Genomic DNA, 20043 nt, shown 5'->3' on the forward strand with positions numbered 1-20043 from the left:
ATTAATCGATTCGTCACACAATTTGGAATTCCATGGGATAGATCTTCCCACTTTTCGTAGGTCTTATTTATTTATTAAAACACACATCAGTGGCGAACGGTGATTTTATTTACAGGTAAGTTATAAAAATAAACAAAAAAAAATATTTTCATAAAATATTTTCAAAAGTAATATGTGCTATAAATTGCTGTTTTTTCTGTGGGTGAGATACAACAACTCTTATCGATGAAATCGCACGTTTATGAAAAATAGCACAATGAATTCAGTAGGTATTAGGTATTCCCATTGCGATTGAAATGTCAACTGGCTGATTTATTCTAGAAATAAATAATGACAAAAACAGCCCCGTCGAACGCCACATGTCCTGCTATATGACTGCATGAAAGTAATGGTGATCATATGTCAACTGTATCATCTCTAATAAAAATAGCTCTTAAGAAATAATGTTTTAAGTACTGTTTTCCAAATCGGGAATCTGCAAATAATGTGTGTAATCTGCAAGCTTACTCTAAGAGAAAAAAAACCGCGACTGGTTTAACATGTTCAAAATATAGGATACTTATCTGTATGAAGAAATTAGCTGGGTTTCTTGGCTCGCTGCCGACGCTGGGCGCGTTTTATTAATATTTAGAGAAAAATACAAACGGCGGCAATGATTTATATGAAATATCAATTATTTGTTTGGTTTTCTGTAAATAAAGTTAATGTAAAACATTATTTCGTATAGTTTGATGTTTATTGAAATATATGATTTTGTAATATTTTTTAATTTTTGCTTTTATTTCATAATGTACACGCTTCCACTTTCCATTATGTCGTATCCCAACTCAACACAGGTCCCTTGGCCTCATAAAGTTAGGGATACGTTATTATTATTTTCTTGTAATATATATGTATTTGCAGGAATAAATAAATAAACAGTCAAATATAATGGTGAGCTGCTCATAATCGCTTATGTACAAATTTACACGATTCGTCCGTATTATATACATTTTTTAAAATTGTATTTTTTAAGGATATCAACAGTAATACATGTAAAAAAAATATGACAAATAAAATATACAGAGAATAAAACCAATGACAGATATCCACTGAAATACATTAAATACTCGTACAATACATGCTAGTGTGTTTGTGTTAGTGTAAGTGTGTGAGAGGGGGGGTGAGTGGGTGTTATAATGAAATGAGGGTGGACATGTCTGTAAATATTATTGCACACGTGTCAAAAATATATAAAATATTAAGAATTAGAGATAAAATAAGATTTTATTATAGAAACTAAGTATAAGAAAAAAAAGTTTATTTTAAAACGCGCATTTTAAATTTTAATTTGTGACAATCAAACGGATCAATTAGGGGAAATTTTAAATTTTATTCACGAACTAAACGTATAAGTGGAGAGTTCTAGGCATAGTTCGTACGAACTGCTGGCACATGAAATAGAGAGCTCGACGTGTGACGGGTGGTGCGGTAGCCGGGGACATTTAATGAAAACTCCGACATAAGAGCCGGACTATCAAGGCGTCCACTGAGTATGTCATGCAGGACCCTCATGTCTAATAGTAGACGGCGATCTGCTTAAGTAAGCAAGTGGTGCTTTTTGCAGGAAGACATATAATTGAGATCGGTATTCCGCATCTCCAATTAAGATGTCTAAAAAATGTCCATTGATTTTTTATATACAGTTTACATACATATGCAAAAGGGCGGGAGGCAAGCCTCAAGGCAATTTTTTCCTACCTATCCAAACCCTTGGCTTTGAGAAAATCAGTCATACATGAACATATTGTAGGTATATTATAATATTTTCATTATAAAAAAAAAACATTGATGAACGTATTCTTTTAAGAAAGAAAAATTGACTGTATAGTTTTGACTATTCAGATATTTATCTGCGCATTTCCGAAGGGGATTTTTCTGGAAAAAATATAATTGAGCATGTTGATACTATAAAGCAGTGGCGAATGGTGATTTTATTTACTGGTAAGCTATAAAAAAATCATATATTTGTACGTAGATAGGAGGTACATAATATAATGTAAGTAATATATACTATAAATTGATATTTTTCTGTGGTTCTGTGTGATACAACAACTCTCATCCATGAAATCAAATCAAACTATGTAACTTCGTGACATATTATATTATAAAGATATATTATCCATTACTTCAATATATAAAACGTCGTGAAATAGCGGATATAATTTATTTACTTAAAATTGCCTCTGGTTCAATTGACTGTCCTGAACTACTTTGCAAACTTTCTATCAATGTTCCTTCCAAAGTTTTAAGAAATAACCCTCTTCTTCACATACCTCTTGTTTCATCTAATTATAGGCAAAATTCATATTTATGGCGAACTTTTAATAATTTTAATGTACTAAATAAATCATTTAACATAGATTTATTTGAAAATAATCTTAATAACGTGCGGCGTTTGCTTTCAAAATAACTCGTAGTATTTTTTTTCTTTTCTTTTAAATTTACATTTAATTACTATTCATTTTATGTTCGAGAATCTTTTTTAACTTACTGTGATGCTACTTGTGTAAACCTGTAATTTTTGTTATTTGTTTTGTTATATAAATATGATATAATTATAGCTGTTGGTTATCCAAATAAATAAAATAAAATAAATAATAAAATAAAATATAATTCATTGAAAAATAACCAAAAAATACCACAATGAATTCAGTCGATATTAGATATTCAATTGAAATGTCAACTGGCCAAATTGTTTTAATAATTAATAGTGCTAAAAACGGCAGCGTGGAGCGCTATATGTCCTACAATATGACGCATGAAAGTAATTATAGTCTTATGTCAAAAGTACCATCTCAAAGAAAAATAGTCCTAAAGAAACAATGTTTGAAGTACTGTTTTCCAAATCAAGAATCTTAAATTAATTTGTGTAATCTGCAAGTTTGATCTAAGAGAAAAAACCCGCACTGGGGGTTAATACATTCAAAATATAGTATACTTATTTGTATGAAAAAATGGAATAATCAGGTAGTTTCGTGGCTCACCGCAGGCGCTGGCGCGCTTTATTTAAATTCATATTTATATTAGGATAAAAATACAAACGGTGAAAATTATTTAAAATAAATGTTAATTATTTCTTTGTTTTTCTGTAAATAAAGTTACAATAAAACATTGTTATAGTTAGTTAAATATAATGGTAAGCTGCGCATAATCGCTTCTTTACACGGTTCGCCCCTGCTATACAGTAATATTCTAGCATCTGCACGAGTAGATGTGATATTTATACCATTAGGGAAATGTCACATACTGCGATTACCAATAAAAATATATGAAATGGATTCAGAAAAATATTGTGGAGTAATGTTTTCATACATGACTTTAAAAAAATATGAAAAACGCGACATGTTCGTTTGGCCGTGATAATTGTGACGTCAAGATTCATGACGATGTTCTATAAAAATTAAAACGGTACAACCAAAGTTCAAAATTAACACGAATCGTGACGTATTAGGGGCGTGGCCAATGTAATGACCGTTTTTAATATGTAGGTGAAATAATTCAATCAGATGAATCTAACCCGCATAAATAAAGGTTTCAGCTCTTTAACTTCACAAACATCAACCGGTGAAAGAATTGAAGGAATATACATGTTCAAATATGGGCAGAATGGTGAATGTTACATTGTGTGTAAAGTGGCCACTTAAACCGTGTATGTATGTTTTCCAATTTATATTTTTGTTTAATTTCTTTATTGCTAATGCTACATTTTATAATGTGTATTTATGCTTCAATTTTTATTATTATCGGTATGTTTTCTAATTTATAATAATTATGTCTCATTTCTTTACTATTAATGGCTTATTTTCTAATTTATTTTAATGATTCAATTTTTATTATTATTACCTGCATGTTTTCTAATTTATATTTATATTGATATTTTCTAATGTTATTATTATTCTTTGAATTTACTAAGCATCGTTTAATGAAATAAAAAAAACACATGTAAAAAAGAAGGTCCTTCCTAAACACAGGAATTTCCTAGCTAGTCGGGACCTGAAACAAAGAAACTCTGTACATTTTAAAACTGTGAAATACATAAATAAATAAATCAGTAAAACCAGCCAATGACAGGTCGTAAGCCCTGTAGATGCCTAGACTTCTGTATTACCTTCTCTAAAATGCTCTTAATCTCTGTTGTAATATGTTAATATTAACAGCTCCCGGGGATTTGAATCCAGTCCTTGTATACAAAAATTTGGACAAACTAAAAATATCGTTCATACAATATATTTCAATATTCAATATAAAGTCTATATTGCCGATCGGTAGTGAAGTTTTTCGGCGATACGTCACGGCGACTACAATAATAAAGTACGGCATTTGTTTCTCTTAGCTGTCAATATCATATTTACAGAACTTCATGAGTGTGCGAACGTCAAAAGGCTCTTCTTAAATTGCCAGTAGAATAAAATAGATGGCAGCGTTTCTGAGTTGTAATCTTGCGCAATAAGTTATATAATGTTCCATTATTCTTGCAGCATGTAATATCAGCATTATGAGGCATTAAAATTCTAGTTGATATATTATGTAGTTGTGCGTTGCGTGTCGTTTCGACTATTCACGCGCGGGACCACACAAATTGCGAGGGACGAAACAAGTCATATGACATAAGTCTCAGGTTCGATTCCCGACATGGTTGATGTGAAATATTTATTTAAAGGGGTGTTTTTACACTAGAATATTTCATAGTCCCTGGACTGGTACCTGAAGCGTAAGACTGATTATCTTACCTTCATGTGACAAAAATGATCAAGATACGCTGCGATTGGTGTACCAATGCACTGCCCTATGCACCATTAGGTGCGGAAAGGGAATGATGATGATGAGAAATAAGGCTGCCATTTTAAAAAAAAACAGAATCTCAAAATTGTATTTGGTATAACAGTTTGAAAATGTATGAAGAGATGCCTGATTGTATGAAGAATGAAAAAAAATTGAATGAATTAAAAATGATAAGTTATGTGTACTGTAAAATGATGTAATTAGATATGTTAGTAAAATATGTGAAAATATTAGTTTACAAACTATGTATTGTAGTATTAGCTAACTAGTAAGTAATTATTAAGAAATTAATTAAAAAATAATTAAAAAAGCATAAACTTTTTGGTCAAACATTTAGAAGATAAATCCGCCTATTTGTGAAGTGGTATTAGCCTACTATAAAGCCTTTAAGTCCTGGGTTCGATTATTAGCAAGGTGGACGTGAAACATTGATTTTAAGAGTTGTTTATTATAATAATAATAATTATGGTTAATTAAAATTACAATTTCTTTATCTACTTCATACACACTTAGGCAATAGATTTCTCTGGATCATGTCTAGTCTGCCTAACTAGGTACAACCTGTTGTAAGCAGACATTTTTATGCAAAATAAACAATAACAATACTTATATTATTAATATTAAAAGCATTAACTTTGTGGTCCAACATTTTAATATTATGTTAATAAAATTTGTATAAAAACACTCACTGACTTATCTTTATATTTTTGCAAATCTACTATGGTGAAGGTGTGTAGTGGTATTTGCATGTCGGTGTAGTGTTGTTGTCCTGACGAAGAGACGGGTTACGTCTCGAAACCGGTAGACAGATAAGTCGGTGAGTGGTTTTATACAAATTTTATTAACATTATATTAATAACAATACTACATACTAGTTAATTTATTGTACAGTTGTACAATATTAATTTATCACATTTATTATTTAAGAATGTTTTTGAGTAAATTTTCCAATTTTAATTGACCTAAACCCAGTAACCATTTTTTCACAAATTTATTTTATTGAATCTGGGTCATGGGTTTTGCAATGTTTGGGTAACAAATTGAATATTTTGGGGCCCAGAAACCTGAAATTTCTTTGCCCGAATTCAGAGTTTGTGGTAGACCCCATGACCCATCCTCTAGTTTGGCTTCTGGTAGTGTGGGAGTGTTCCTTTTGGGATTTGGTAGAATAATTTTTTTTTGTTTAAAATAATAATGTCGATGTTCGATTGTTGTGAACTTATCAATTTGATTAATGTGCGAGTGCCTGGTCGAGTTACCCGATGTAATACTTCGTTCTACTGTGGTCCATCATCGACCAATTACAGCGCGAATTCGCCAGTAATGCGGATGCATGTACTCGCGAACCAATATGCTAACATCGATGTCTTTAGCGTGAGTCTTGTAAATTTTAAATATCAATGTATATGTTCCTTATCAAATAGAACTTAATATTCTGTTCATATTGTATTTTATAACATGATGTACCTAGCTGCTTTAAACCTTTAATTGTATTTCTTTAGCTTTTAAAAAAATAGAAATATATATATATATATTGCTTTAATTTTTTAAAAACCAACTTAACTTTTAAACACAGTTCTATATTTTATTACAGTATATTGTATTTTAAAAAAAAAATATGTTGTTAATACACTCATCTTTTTATTTTTATACCAACTATACTTCTTAACACTGTTCCTTTATTTTGTTCATTTATTTTACTTCTTTATACTGTGTTTTTTTTAAATCTATGTTGTTTATATACTCTTCTTTTTTTATACCAACTTTACTTCTTAACACTGTTCTATCTTTTGTTGCTTTATATTGTATGTTTTAAATTTAATGTTGTTTATATACTTATATTTTGTAAAACTTTCATGTATGTAAAAGCCTTTTGGGCGTGAAAAAATAATAAAATAAAAAATAAAAAATTTGCTTTCAAAAACATTATTATTCTAAAAATATATAATTGCCTTATATCTAAGATCTCAATTTTCTCAAATAATTTGACGCTGGGGTACCTAAAGGGCTTTTTAAAAATTATTTTAATTATTGATTTTTGAGCAGATTCGAGAGGTTTTAATATTGATTTATTAGTGCCTCCCCATTCTTTTTTGCCATAAGTTATAATTGAGTTACATAAAATAAAATATAGTTGTTTGAGCTTAATTAGGAATAAGATGTTACGTATCGACTTGAAGATATGGTAAAGTTTTCTAATTTTTTGTGTTATATATTCGATGTGTTCTGTCCATTTAAAATATTTATCAATAATTATTCCCAAATATTTTATATGGTGTACTGATTCAAGTATTTCAGAGCATATTTTTAATTGAAGGTTTTGTTTAGGCTGTCCCACTGTGGTTTTATTAAATGTTAAGTTTTATGAACAGTGCACTTCTGTACAATTAATTAATTTATATTATCTCCCTATTGCGTAACATGTTCTATCATTATATCTGTGATAAATTTTAACTGGATGTATGCGCTTTTTTTATATAACTAGCTGAACCCGGCCACGCTTCGTTGTGGCTTTGTCTGATATTAATTATTAGGCGAGTAAATAAAAATAGTCAAGCAACTATCGAAAAACACATCGCTTAATTTAATATCTTAATTTGCGTTGCTGGGACTATGCTGTAGAATATAAGGAAAGAAAATTGTAACTTTGGCCAAAATCGATAAAATGGCAGCACTGTGTAGAGCTGTCATTCAGTACTTGTTAACACTTTGAGCACCGGCCGAATACACATAGAATTTACCCTGTGCCCGGCCCATTTTTGTGAAATTTCATACTTTGTGAAGGGTTTCTTAAATGTGTCATAATTATGAAAATACTGGGTTAAATCAATTAAAACTTCTCATATTTTTACAAAATTTTGAATCACATAAAAAGGGCCTTACTCCTTTTTTTGTGCTTTGTATCCCGGAACCGTGATTATAATAACCACACGTTGTGTCCCGGTCCCGTGTTTACACGTAGTTTTCCAGCAGCGAAAAAGTACTAATAAAAGTCACTAGATGTCAATAAAATGCACTTTTTTGAACAGCTGGTAAATCACGTGAAAACACGGGACCGGGACACAACGAGTGGTTATTTATTTATTTTATTTATTCATATTTTTTGCTTACAAACTATAATTAATAATTAAAATAATGTGACCTCACTGGGGTTTCCCGTGCCGAGGACGCTTAACAATATATTTTTTTTAAATAACATTTGAGAATAAACAAAGAATACCAACTTAAAAAAAACGAAGATATTGAACAAATATTGAAAAGTTTTAAAAACAATGTATTTATGTACATCTATATTACTTATATTACAAAACACACAATGAAAATAACAAAAACCTAAGATAAGCTATACACTTGTGGAGCAGTTGATTCAATATTGGTATGGGCAAATGAGACAATCCATTTTACTTCTACCTAGCCCCACTATCCATTTTTTTATAGCCTTTTTAAACATTTTCTCGTTACTAATTGTTTTAATAGATAGTGGAAGTAGGCTATAGATTTTAATTGAATAATACTCAAAATCCTTTTGTCCGAAAGTGGTTTTAGTTTGTATTTGTTTAAGTTGTCTATGTGTTGAGGATCTAGTGAATATATTTTTTGTATTTGATGTATATAATCACGTGTTTACACGGCTCCGGGTACAAAGTGTTAACTACGACAAACTATGAGTCAATTTAAAACGCATAGAATGTTTTGTTTCCGTTGGAACTTCCGAATAAAAAGTATATAGAAAAACTTTTTGGCTAAAGTTCGATGTTCTGTAAAAAAAATTTGTCAATCCATCGATTACTTTCCGAGATTTGAGGCCACAAACATACGGAACCTAATTTTTTACATGTATAGATTATTATTAATATTTAAAGCATTAACTTTGTGGTTAAACATTTTACTAAATGTTATCAAATATTTGTAGATAACCACATACCGACTTTTCAATGTCTACCGGTTTCGAGACGTACCCGTCTCTTCGTCGGGACACCAATAATACCAACTAACTAAAATATCAAACCAAATAATAACCAAATAATATCAAACCTACTTTTCATACAAATAAAAATATAGGTTAATTATTGCTTAATAATAAAGATGAAAATAGTTTATTAAATAATTCAGGTGTTTACCAATTAAAATGCATTTCTTGTGCTTCAGTTTACGTTGGAAGAACATCAAGAAATGTTGATATTCGTGTTAAAGAACATATGACGTGTCTTCACAATAATAGTTTTTCTGAATTCGTAAATCACCTAATTAAATCATGACTTTAATAAAAATACAAGAGTTAAAATCTTACATACAAACAATAAAGGGTTAGAAGTAAATAATGTGGAAATATTTCACATTGGGAAAGCTTTAAAAAATAATGTTCTTTCGATCAATAATCAAACAAACTTCCAATATAGTCCTTTATACGATGTTCCACTGTAATAATCACCCTATAAAACCTCCATCCCCTCTACTTCTTTCATTAATTCTCAAACAAGAGAATATTTTCATCATTTAATCAGTGCATGTTTGTCCTAATTAGTGCATGTGCTTATTAAAATGCATGTCGTGTTGGTTTTATATTTTTTGTGCAACAACTATGGTAAAGGTGTATAGTGGGTTTCGCATGTTGGTTTAATTGTTGTCCTGACGAAGAGACGGGTACATCTCGAAACCGGTAGACATAAAAAAGTCGGTAAGTGGTTACATACAAATATTTAATAACATATATAGATTATTCATATAACTCCTTTCGTTATTCCTAAAAAAAATAAAATAAAATAATTTCTGGCCTAGAACCTGAAGAGTAAGACTAATTATCTTACCTTCATGTTAAAGATGATCCAAATACGCTTCTTTTGGTTTACCAATGTCCTATGAACCACTGGGTGCGGAGAGGAATGATGATGATGATGATGATGATTTCACACTTTGTAACACTCTCCATTCTGCCTATGTTTGAACATCCGTATTTCTACTTCATTTAAATGATTTTTATACTTCAAAATTGAAGCACTTTTCCACTTTTTGTTATATCAGTTACGAGTAGTTTAATCAACTTTATTTTGAGTATGTCCTGATTTTTGTAGACACACCTTTTCTAGAATCGTTTGAACATAGGTAATCGAAATATTTATTTATGAAAAAACAGATTTTTAAGCGCACCGTAAAGATAAACATAATTAAATGAAGTTTCGACTTAAAATGGAGTCGGCGCGGCGGTGAATTTCAATTCGTTGTGCAATATTTTTCTTCAAAACAAAAACATTGATTCTCTTGTTGAAAATACACGTGAAAAATAACCCGTGCGGATTGTGATAAAATAGATGCGTAATAAGATAACTATTATTGTTACTATTTCGTATTTTGACAGTAGTTGTCGGGGGCGTCCGCCATTTTCAAACAAATTCGTGAGTGATAGTTTGTTCAGGTTATGATGCAAATTTTGTTTAGTGTTATGTGTCTCATAGCGTTTTATCAAAGTCGAATTGCTTACATTCACAATAAAGGCTCAATCTTCTATAGCCATTATTCGATTTCGTTATCAATTTAGCTTCAGTTATATTTTAAGCGTCGCGCCGGGTAGTTGTGTCGCTGTTCTGCGTTTGTACAAATCGAACACAAGAAGTGAATATTAGATAGGACGTATTAGACCCATTAATAGATACACGCGCGGATAAGGAAAGTTTTCCCACAGTTTGTGGATAATCCACGCACAAAGAGACAGGTAAAAATACTTTGACATTTACGTTTGATCAATATTTTGACGATTTGCGCGGGGAAGATTATTTTTATACTGAAGACTCATGTTTTTGGTTTTCCTTTGAAAATAGAACGAAAAATCCAGGTAATAAGTACTTACCTCAAATGTTATTTCATTTGATTCACTGAAATTTAAATATGTGGGTAGGTACTTAAAGGGAAACTCTGAAAAAAATATTAAATTGTAAATTGTGTATTTTTAAAATACTAGGTAATTACCATAATATTATTTATTATACACGTATTACACATATATATATATATATATTATTGATTTACATGGTGGTTTACGAGAAAGGCGTTCTTATTTAAAATACCGACCCCGAAAATTAACCTTCATTATTTTACAAAAAATTAGTCGATACTGTATTCTTCTTCTATTTTTCTCTTTTTTTCTCTCGATTGAACGCGAACAGGTGTTAAAAATGCACTCGCATGTTTTTTTTTTTACTTTTGATTTTTTAAGCTCATCATTGTAATAAATAAAAATAATGAAAAATCTTTTTTAACCATAACAAACTATAGTTATAGATACAAAATAATATAACAAAGGTATACACGACTAAAATGCGGACTTATTGCCGCTAGCAACTTCTTACAATCTAGCCAATGAACTAACAAAAATGAGCTTTACTAATTTTTTTTTTTTTTTCACAAGATATTTATATAACATTTATTAAAACACAAATCCCAAATCCATGGAACCGAAGTCCTGTGTTGAGTCGGGACGAATATAAATATGTATAGAACTTCATACATATCACCATATATATTATACAGAACAAAAACATAATTAAAAAATACATGACATATCAACATGCAGTAAAAATGAAATTTAAAAAAGTTTAGAAAAATAAACGATACAAATTTAATATCAGTTATGGTGCTTAGATCTTACATTATTTACATTAAATATATTTTGTTTCATCTTCCTACTTTAGCAACATTTATATATTAAGAAAAAAATTGACACTTGCAAAATTTTTGATACAATTGATGTCCTTTTGTTTTTTAAAGTTTATTAAATATTTATTCGATCATGCACATACCTTGAATAAACAATTTTTTCGTAAATGGAATTAACTTTATTTCTACTGTTGTGAACGTGACTATTTTCCTGTTTACAAAAATATCCTAGTCTTGATTTTACAAAAAAGATTAAGTTCCATGATACATATGTCGCTACAAACTGTGTCCCTATCCCTAATAAATGTATGTAAAGTATTATTAATAAATAAATAAATAAAATAAAAAAAGTCTGTGAATGTTAATAAATTTAATTTTCCTTGTGTTAGAAATAATGAATTTAATCAAATGTGTCCCTCAAATAAGGGTTTATAATATGCAACATGCAAATTTTACAGGAGAGGTAAAAAACGATTTATAAAGTTTTAGTCCCTAAGCTTGATTAGAATAACAGTTGTCAGCAAAAGTGACGACATCACTTTGTAGTAACGTGTAAGGAGTGATTTATATTGACGCACAAAAAATCATTCATATCTGGTATGTTAATTTATTTTTTTAATACAATGCTTGACATATAAATCAACATAATTATATAAAATCTGCTTTAAAACTGAAAAAAAAAGAAAATAAACCTAATTATTAACTTTTAACCTTATAATTAGAAATCAAACACTGATTTGAGTCTACTGAACACTTTATTTTATTTTTACAAATATAAACATATAAAAATAAAAACTTCGTGACAATTGTTTCGCCTTATTAGGGAATTTTCAAACGAATGTGAAGATTATTTGGATTGAATGTCCTTATATAGTTATATAATTCAAGGTACTTACATAAGTAGAAAATAAAAATAATCTTATGAGTTCAGAGGATTATTTTTTGCTATAGTTATAGCATGTGCTTTAATCATAATTGAGGGAAAAACCAATGGTTAAGGGTGAGGCTAAGTGTTTGATAGGTAATGGGGAATTTAGGTATTTATATTTGAATTACGGGGAAAATATAACAAAGTAAGTAACTATATAAGGACATTCAATCCAAATAATCTTCACATTCGTTTGAAAATGCCCCAATAAGGCGAAACAATTGTCACGAAGTTTTTATTTTTATATGTTTATATTTGTAAAAATAAAATAAAGTGTTCAGTAGACTCAAATCAGTGTTTGATTTCTAATTATAAGTTTAAATATGGAGCTCTACAAAATAAACACCAAATCAATCAATAAACTAATTATTAACGTCGTTCTTACAAGGTTATGTCATTTTGCAAAAATGTTAGAAATGGGACCAATTGATCAATGTAAATCGATTTAATAAAAAAATAATTCATTTGTTGTGGTTCATAAAAAAAGTACTAATATCTTATTTTTTAGTAAATAATTGTCTTAAACATACTATAATAGGCTTGTTTTTGGGTTTTTATTTCAATTTTCGGAAACAGAGTTTTACGTTTCATGAAAAAACTGATAAAATCGATTTGGTCGATACATGATCAGTAATTTCCCATCACTAGTGACATTAGTTTGGCAGCTATAATTTTTATCAAGCTATATTTAAGGAACTACGATAATAATTTTATGTTTTATTCTCGTATGTAGCATATTTATAAAAACACTTTACTATTTCAAACATATTTACTATCAATAAGGAAAATACCCAGATTGTACAGTAAATTGTGTCTGTAATAAGCCTTAACATAGGCCGCCCCACTATTTATTTATTTAGAAGATTTTAATTGTGATTACAATGGCATTCTTACTTTGACATTCATAAATTTTGACTTAAGACTCTTCGAAAAATCACTCGTCAATTACAAACGCTTCATCGGTATTTACTGAGACGATATATTTAACTTTCCTAATACCTGTACCTTCCTCGGTATGACGAATTTTGATCTTCTGACAGTCGATACGTGTTTTATTACGTCATTTAAGACGTCACATTATAATGATCGAATTCAACCAATATATGGCGCGAAATATTACGTCGTGTTCAATGCTACATAAAAATTAAAGTATTTCCTTTTCATATTTTAAACAGGCTTCTTTGATAAAAAGTAGTTTCTTAAAAACGATTAAAAATTCAAATAAATCACTATTAAAGCGAAAATTCCTCACTTGAACATGATTTTCAATGACATTAAATTTGACGATTCCCTAAACGGTCATTTTAACGTTTCGTATGTCTGTATCTCCTTAGACCAGCAATTACATATGGTGCCGAATGCTGGGTAATGACCAAAAAATATGAAAATATGGTTTTAGTATTTGAAATAAAAATATTAAGAAAGATATTTGGTGCTGTCAACCAAAACGGAGTGTGGAGGAGACGGTTTAATCAGGAATTAGAGGCACTGTATGGCGAACCCAACATTGCACAATTCATCAAAATAAGAAGATTACAATGGTTGGGCCATGTGCACAGAATGAGTGATAACCGCACCCCAAAAATATTATTTATACCACTCCGGAAAGCAGACGAAGCAGAGGCAGGCCAAAATTAAGATGGCTGGATAATGTAGAAAGTGACATTAGAGCAATTGGCCTGACGAACTGGAGAAGAGCCGCGGGGTGCAGGGAAGAATGGAGACGAATTCTGGAGGAGGCCAGGGCCCACAACGGGCTGAAGCGCCTCTGGTGATGATGTCTGTATCTACCGAGGTATTACAAATCCGTCCTTTTCGACGGATTCATAAAAAGAATATAAATGATTTTGAACAAGTGGCATTCAATGTTCCGATCCGCCGGTTGCGAAATAATAATGTGCTGTTCCTCGCTCAACACAGCACAAACTATGGCTTACTTGCACCAATGTCCCGATTGTGTCGTATTGTAAACTCGAGACAAGATCTGGACTTTTTTGGTGTAAGTCTTTATAGATTTAAAAATTCATTAAGATAGACTGGATCTTGTCTTGAGGTAGTAATTTTTTATTTTTTTGTCCTAGCTTTAATTTTATTTAATTGTATTTTATTTTATTAGTGCCTGTATTAATTATAAAAAATTGTATTTACCATTGTTAGAATGGACTGCATAAGTCCGTCAAATAAATAAATAAATAATTAAATAAATAAACAAAAAATAAATAAATAAACAAATAAATAAATAAAATAATAAATAATAATAATAAATAAATAATAATAAATAAAAACGAACTACTTTGCATGACTTCCTAGTTCTTCCGAATAAACCAACAATAAGAGAGTTGTGATTGGTTTTAACTGTGATAAACTGACGAATTATCAGAAGGGGAAGAGAACTTGAGTCGTCACATGTGACGTAATTTAAAAAATACAAAACTTGAAAAAATCTTAGCGCCGATAATAAATTTAGGTAAGTTCAATAGTGTATTAATAAAAAAAAACAACAATGAACTTTGTTTAAATAATTCTCAATAAATAGTTTAAATTAGGGGAGGTGGAAAGGGCTGTACTTCTTGTTGCCCAGGGGCCCAAGAATCTTATCACCGGGCCTGGAGTTGCCTATTATTTTTATGAAATTAAGAGTTGTATAAACGCATAGACAGAATAATAAAATCCAATAACGTTTTAAAATTTTTGGACATTGGATGTTTTCAGAACGAGGTCTTCAGTTTACTTGTCAATTTTTTAGTTATTTTTAACGCGTAGTTGGATTTGATCAAACTAGTAGGACGCGTTTTGGTGTGATCGACAAATTTTATTTTTTATCGTGATTTAATAAACAAAAATCGCATTTAGAAATGGCGGGTGTTCAAAATGCATACAAGTTAGTATGTAAATGTATGCATAACACGTTCGAAATTGATAAACCGAACGTAGTTATGCAGAAAGCAGCGAGCTACAGAAAAGTCAAACTGAAATAATATCAATTTTGTGAAAAAAGTGAATAATCAAATCTACACAACAGATAGAATGCTTTTTTACATTGACTAATGATAAATAATGCATACTTTCGTTTTTTTTGGAATGCAAACAATAATTTTACTATGTATTTGACCAATTTCAAACATTTTTTTAGTCTGGCTGACCAAACGACCATTTGTGCACTTTGCAGAAAACAGCCCGCCCTAGTAAAACTCTGATGTTTGTTGCGTCATTATGTATTGAACGCGTTATTTAACATTTATGTTATGGTGCTTAATTGTAAAGAATCAATCAATTTAATATAATACCATTAAAAATAGTTCAATCATGTGTTGAAGGAATTTTTGTGATATTTTAAAGTCTGCCTGACTACACAACCTAAAATATAGCCAGTAGCTCAATCACAAATAACTATCGGCGTGCTTAAAAACACGCTAAGCATTTAAGCGATCACAATGAACATGCTTAAGATATCGCAGTCATAAGTCAACGCGTGTGTAATCTCTAAATCAACGCTCGTGTCGGTTTGTTTTTTGTTTTCCTCGTAAATAAATACAGCTCATTGGCGAAAAATCGGCATTGCATTTGAAAAATAGTAAGGAGTATCTTATACAAAAAAGTTAAGATTAAATTACAATTACTATGGCGACTGCTTTTCTTGACATTTGACTTGCCAACCGCCGGCTGAATGCAATAAATAGCAGGATAAATAATAAATAAAAATAGCATTTTTTTAATATTTCCCATATTTGCACTGGTGAAATTCAAATATGTGATTGCGCAGCAGGATTATACGTTGCGAAACATAAATATTTTGACATTTAATATTAGGTGTTCACGGATGTTCCATTGTGATCGCGAATACGATAAACAACCATGGTGAGAAGTTGTTATCACGTCGCTTATCAGCACGTCGATAGTAATTTGTGGTTGAGCTACAGATTTAATATTGAATGATACCTCATTCAAACTTTGAATGTACGCGTGACTGTTTTTTACTATAGGTATTTTTAAATGAATGAATTTATAAAATTAAAATACTAGTGTTTTATTATTTTTTAATGTATTTGAGAGAACTAGATTTCTAAAGGCATTAATCTTCCCATCATCATCTTTACAGTAATATTTTTCTAGTGCTGTGGGTGTTTTCTGCAAATTGAGAAATGTCGTTTTTGTAATCAATACAATTTTCAGAAGGTGATTATTACAGTTTTTCTGTATGAAAGCGGCCTGGCTGTTTTGGCTGACCGATTGACCTAACTGCACCCGATAACACCAATATATAATTTTTTCAAAATTGTGGACTGGTTGCTTTCTGCATAACTACGTTTGATTCTATTAACCTTTTTGTTCTCTAAACATAGATTTAATAGAGTTTTTGATTTTTTTCATTTTTAATAATCTTATCAATTGCTTGAAAACGATTACAGTAATATTGAAGTCTAGGCATCTACAGGGCTTATGACCTGTCATTGGCATTGAATTGAATCTCATCTGCATGAACAAAGGTTTCAGCTCATCAACTTCACAAACATCAACAGATAAAAGAAGTGAAGGAATATAGATATTCAAATAATGGTGAAATGTTACACAGTGTGTAAAGTGGCCACTTAAACCAGCCAATGACAGGTCATAAGTCCTGTGGATGCCTAGACTTATATATAACCTTCTCTAAAATATTCTTCATATCTGTTGTAATATGTTAATATTCACAATTCCCGGGGAGTTGAATCCAGTCTTTGTCTACAAAAATTTGGACAAGCTCAAAATACTGTTGACAAATCCACCTGGTCCATGAAGAAGTATAGAAATTGAAAAAATAAAAATTTGTCAGGCGTTGCCTAGTATGTAGGTGAAATAATTCAATTAGATGAATCTCACCCGCATAAATAAAGGTTTCAGCTCTTAAACTTATATTATTAAAAAAATACTAACGCTAACACCAAAATATTATATTTACAAAATTGTGAACTGGCTGTTTTCAGCATAACGACGTTCAATTAAACATAGTTATGCAGAAAAGAGCCAGTACACAATTTTAAAAAAAAAAGAAAAAAGAAGAAAAAAAAGATTTTGGTGTTATCAAGTTCAAGAAGGTCAACTCTATGTTCTGGTTAAAACAGCCAGGGTGCTTTTAAACAAAAAACTGTAATCACTTTCTGAAAACTCCATACTGTCAAAATGACACGAAAATGAATGTCACCTCATCATTCTGAGTTTTTTTGAGATTTAATTAAATATAAGAACTGGTTGTTTTATATTTACTAAAATACATATTTTAGGTTTTGCAGTTGGCCAGACTTTAAAAAATCACGTAAATTATATTAAAGCATAATAAAATTCTTTTCGAATTTATGATGAAAAATCAATTAAGTGATGCTTTACAATTAAGTACCCTAATATAAACATTAAATAATATTTAAATTTGTTGCAACAGAGAGGAAAAACATTTTAAGGAAGGGAATATGGGAGTCTAGGCATTTACAAGCATTTGGACTATTTTACAGGGCTTGTTTTCCCTCTCTGTTGAAATAAATTTAAACATGAAGGAGGGAGGAAATCCCTAGGGAGGAAATCCAGCCAGTTTGCAAGCATTTGGACATACTCAAACATTGTTGAATGAACTACCTGGTAAAAGAAGAAGTATATAAAATTGGAAAATTGTTTTCAGGCGTTGCCTAGTAGATGAATTGGTTCAGCCGGATGAATCTCACCCGCATGATAAAGGTTTCAGCTCTTTTACTTCACAAAAGTCTACAGATGGAACAGTTGAGAAAATGTGGATGTTCGAACATAGGCAGAATGGTGAATGTTACACAGTATGTAAAGTGGCCACTTAAACCAGCCGGTGACAGGTCATAAGCCCTGTAAATGCCTAGACTCCCATATTCCCTTCTCAAACATGTTTTCCCTCTCTGTTGCAACAAATTAATTAATAAATATGAAAAACCCCCTAGGGAGAAAATCCAGCCAGTCTGCAAGCATTTGGACATACTCAAAACATTGTTCAATAAAATAATATGATCAATACATAATGACATAACACACATGAGAGTTTTTCTAGGGCTGGCTGTTTTCTGCAAAATGCACATCTGAGGTTGTGTGGTGAGTCAGACTTTGAAAATCATTATCCTTATCAGATACGTAATCAAATTATTTTTTGTATTTAAAAAAAACGAATTCATGCATTATTTATAATTTGTCAAAGTAAAAAAATACAAACTTTCGTGTAGATTTGATTATTTACCTATTTCACCAAAGCGCTATGATTTTAGTTGCACTTTTATTTGGCTGGCTGCTTTCTGCATAACTGTGTTCAATTACCTGTCCGTAGAAGGCATGGCCTTGCTCTAGAAATATCAAATAATATATATTATGTTAATGAAGTGCGAAAGCAGTACCAAACAATGAATTTAATAAAGTCAAGGTTATATAAAAAGCGAATGTATTTATTTTTCATTACCAATTCTACGGGCTTTTGATAACACTCCATATTACGTTTATCAAATTAATCTAGAACAAAATTTACCTCAAGGGGATTTAAACGAAAATATCAAAATAATTATTCAAAGATGGCGCTTTTATAATTTTTATTGAAAAATGCCATTTATACGTTTATTTTCGATGGAAATTTTACAAAACTTGGTTTGCGGAAATTTTACACTTTATTTATTGTAACAAATACCATAACCTAAGATAAATAATGGGTAGCCTAGAGAGGAGCCCAAACGTAGAAAAAGCATTCTATGACTATTGGGTATTAAGTTAGCTACAGTTCGCAGCAAAAAACAATGGCCGTACTCAGGTCGAGAATTGCCAAATGGATATTAATTTGCATTGTAAATATTTTTTAATATGTTTATTTATTTATTTATTTTTACATAAACGGCATAAATTGCCTTTAACATACATTGAACATAAATATGAAGAAAAAAAATACATATATAAATACAGAACAAAAAAATATAAATTTGCATAACTATAACAATAGTAACAAGTAGGTAAATACTCATAAGCAACCAAAATATTAACGAAATAAATACATAAATATGAAAAAACAAAAAAAGGAAAAACATTTTTAAATATAAAGAAAAGTTTAAGAATAATATTATGAGAGAAAAAAAAATCAGACTCGTTTTATAACTATCAAGTCCAGAACCAAATATATCAGCCTTGTCCTCATCCTCATTGCCATATCTATGGAGCTTAGGGATAAGTGAGTGCATGTGATAGTTGGTCCTAGAACTTGCAGAACAAAAAGGACAGAACAAAATGTACTTGTGTATTTACTATTGCACGGTTATTCCAAATTATTTTTCTATAATTCGCCTATATTTATTTTATAAAACTGAAAATACATGTGTGTGTTTATTTTATTTATTTATTTATTAATTTAATTCACAATATTATGTTACATTTATTGAGACAAATCCCAACTCCATGAAACCAAAGTCCTGTGTTGAGTTTGTTTGTTTGTCCGTCACATCTCCGAAACGGCGAGTCGTAGCGGCCTGAAATTTGGAAACGTCATTTAAGATGCGATTTCAAGGTTAATGTTGTTATTTTCGAGTAAAATTTTAATCGACCACTCCTCGATAAAACTCAAACTTTATATGGATGCCTAGTGCGGCCCTGACATATTACCTATAATCAACTGTCAT

At 30.3% G+C, this 20043-nt stretch overlaps 1 protein-coding gene across 1 annotated transcript in view; it reads left to right on the forward strand.

The window, feature by feature from the left end:
* Positions 1-10397: 10397 nt before the first annotated feature.
* LOC148282996 (1-acyl-sn-glycerol-3-phosphate acyltransferase alpha-like) overlaps positions 10398-20043 on the forward strand; it is a 62112-nt gene continuing 52466 nt past the window's right edge. The window contains exon 1 of the mRNA XM_088224180.1: positions 10398-10534. The gene's annotated coding sequence lies outside the window, so the exon portion shown is untranslated. The remainder of the gene's footprint in view (positions 10535-20043) is intronic.

The sequence above is a fragment of the Micrasema longulum genome, unplaced genomic scaffold (genome assembly GCF_059751315.1).
Source record: "Micrasema longulum isolate JH-2025_06_02 unplaced genomic scaffold, ASM5975131v1 h1tg000271l, whole genome shotgun sequence".
NCBI classification, from domain to species: domain Eukaryota; kingdom Metazoa; phylum Arthropoda; class Insecta; order Trichoptera; family Brachycentridae; genus Micrasema; species Micrasema longulum.